This window comes from Etheostoma cragini, unplaced genomic scaffold (assembly GCF_013103735.1).
Source record: "Etheostoma cragini isolate CJK2018 unplaced genomic scaffold, CSU_Ecrag_1.0 ScbMSFa_321, whole genome shotgun sequence".
NCBI lineage: Eukaryota > Metazoa > Chordata > Actinopteri > Perciformes > Percidae > Etheostoma > Etheostoma cragini.
This window is the reverse complement of record NW_023267454.1, coordinates 61,136-64,234: the sequence shown is the minus strand read 5'-3', so window position 1 is coordinate 64,234 and position 3,099 is coordinate 61,136. Positions and strand designations below refer to the sequence as shown.

The 3,099-nt window shown below is 41.5% G+C and overlaps 1 long non-coding RNA gene across 1 annotated transcript; it reads left to right on the top strand.

Annotated features, from left to right (window-relative positions):
- The first annotated feature begins 392 nt into the window (after positions 1-392).
- LOC117940761 lies at positions 393-2,833 on the top strand. Its single transcript, XR_004655816.1, has 3 exons — positions 393-647; positions 965-1,069; positions 2,667-2,833. It is a non-coding gene; the product is annotated as an uncharacterized LOC117940761 (long non-coding RNA).
- Positions 2,834-3,099: the final 266 nt, after the last annotated feature.

Below are 3,099 nucleotides of genomic sequence, written 5' to 3'. Positions count from 1 at the left end.
ACCATTAACCCTTGTACGGTATTCGGGTCAAATTGACCCATTTCAAATTTTTACAAGATGAAAGATTTTGCTTTTTTTTTTCTACCTGAAAATCAACGGCCTTGCCTTATTTTCTGTGATAAACATGAAGTCCTGACTGAATTCAGAAAATTATTCCCGATATGACCACTTGTGTTTTTTTCCATAGTGGATTTTTAACATGAATTATAGCCATATGACAAAAAAAAAAAAAAAAACACTTCTGTTTTTAGTTGTGTGCTAGTATTGCGTTCCTTAAACACATTTTTGTTATTAGATTATGAACTCAAATTTCATTTCAGAATTGTTTTTAAAACCCCAAATGAGTCACGGGTCAATTTGACCCTTAGGGATACAAGGGGGTCCCAAAAGTGAAGACAACACCAGGGTTAAAAGGGATGTAAAGTAGCGTCATGCATCGCTGTCATTCCTGAAACAACCACCAGATGGAGCCAAAGGAACAACTTTAAATCCTCACAGTAGATGTAGCTAACATTTAAATCAAGCTACATGGTTCCAGACTGGTGATATCAACATTATCTGTTTCTTATTGCTTTCAGGACCCAGAGAAGGAGGTTTCTGATTGGCTGTCGGACCTGACGCTGGTCGACCAACACCCTGATCTGGAGGTACACGTTCAGTTTCCTGTGTGTGTCTTTCTGTCTCAAAACCGTAATATATTGATAATAATTGGTGATCCTTTACTCAATATTTCCTATTTTTTTGTCTTAAAAGTCTCTTTATATAGACCTTAGTGGTCCCCTAATACTGTATCTGAAGTCTCTTTATATAGACCTTAGTGGTCCCTAATACTGTATCTGAAGTCTCTTTATATAGACCTTAGTGGTCCCTAATACTATATCTGAAGTCTCTTTTATATAGACCTTAGTGGTCCCTAATACTGTATCTGAAGTCTCTTTATATAGACCTTGTCCCCCTGTCCCAGGGCCTCCCGGACCCCCAGACCGTGTCCTCCAGCATCCAGCAGATGTGGGCTCTGACGGAGGTGATGCAGACCAACCAGACCACAGCCTCCATCGGCCGGTTTGACGTGAGTCTGAAACCCACTCGTCAGCACCAGTGTCTGACCCGCCCAACTCTGCCTCTGATTGGCTCACCAGGAGATTTTACTCAACCTCAGCCAATTGTCAGCATTTATGCGCTAGGAAGAAAAGAAGTCTTCGCGTCTCGGCTCAGAGATCTAGTTGCAGCTTTAATTATACTTTTATGCCGATAAATCGACCGATATATATTTATTTAAAAAACAAATCCAGAATTTTGTCACAAAACATGAACAGATTTCTCTAACATTAGTTATTTGTAGTTATTTATGAGTTCTCACTAAAGCAATATGACAACTCCCAGTGACTCCTAAAGACTCCCAATGAATCCCAATGAATCCTAATGACACTTAATGACTCCCAATGAATCCTAATGACTCCTAATGACTACCAGCAACTCCTAATGACTCCCAATGAATCCTAATGACTCCCAATGAATCCTAATGACTCATAATAACTCCCAGCGACTCCTCATGACTCCCAATGAATCCTAATGACTCCTAATGCCTCGCAGCAACTCCTAAAGACTCCCAATGAATCCTAATGCTCCTAATGACTCGCAGCGACTCCTAATGACTCCCAATGATTCCTAATGACTCCTAATGACTCCCAGCAACTCCTAAAGACTCCCAATGAATCCTAATGATTCCTAATGACTCCCAGACACTCCTAATGACTCCCAATAAATCCTAATGACTCCCAATGAATCCTAATGACACTTAATGACTCCCAATGAATCCTACTGACTCCTAATGACGCCCAGCAACTCCGAATGACTCCCAATGAATCCTAATGACTCCTAATGAGTCCCAGTGACTCCTAATGACTTCCAGTGACTCCCAACAACTCCCAGCGACTCCTAATGACTCCCAATGACTCCCAACAACTCCCAATGACTCCCGGTGACTCCAAATGACTCCCTACGTCTCCTAATGACTCCCTACAACTCCCAATGACTCCCAGTGACTCCTAATGACTCCCAGTGATTCCTAATAACTCCCAGTGACTTCCAAAAACTCCCAGCAACTCCTAATGACTCCCAATGAATCCTAATGACACTTAATGACTCCCAAGGCCTCCCAACAACTCCCAATGACTCCCAGTTACTCCTAATGACTCCATACGACACCTAATGACTCCCAGTGAATCCTAATGACTCCTAATGAATTCTTATGACACTTAATGACTTCCAATGCCTCCCAAAGACTCCCAGTTATACCTAATGACTCCCTACGACTCCTTATGACTCCCAACAACTCTTTATGACTCCCAACAACTCCCAGCGACTCTCTACAACTTTTCTTTACTTGTCTAGTTGAGCAAGTAAAAAAATAAAAATCTGTGGCTTGTAAAGAGTTATGAGTCCTGACGTCATATTTTCATCTTTATAATTTTAAGCTCTAAATCCAATCAGCAGATTTATCTTCTGACTGCTCACATCACCACACTCTTCTTATTTTAATATACTTCTATTTTGGCTATAATATGGTCTATTGGTAAAGTAGCATTGATCCTGTGTGTGTGTGTGTGTGTGTGTGTGTGTGTGTGTGTGTGTGTGTGTGTGTGTGTGTGTGTGTGTTGCTCCAGGTGGATGGACGCTACGACATCAACCTGCTCTCCCTGACGTAACCCGGCCGCTGACTTCTTACTCTACGTGTACATAACGCTCTCTTTCTGGAAGATATAATGACTACAACTATTAAAATGTCTACTTCCTGTTTAACAGCCTATCACAGTGTTAGTTCACGATGACTTCCTCATCCAAATGACGCATTTAAAAAAAAGTTTCTATATCATAAAGTTGTGTTGCTTCTAACCGAATTGTCAAAAGAAATAATGTGGATGGTTCCATGCAGGGCTGTTGTCAAGACCACCTTAGTCAAGTCCAAGACAAGTCCGAGACCAGGACTAGTCGAGTCCAAGTCAAGACCGAGTCCAAAGAGGTTCAAGTCTAAGACAAGATCGAGTCCAATAGGGTTCAAGTCCAAGACAAGATCGAGTCCAATAGGGTTCAAGTCCA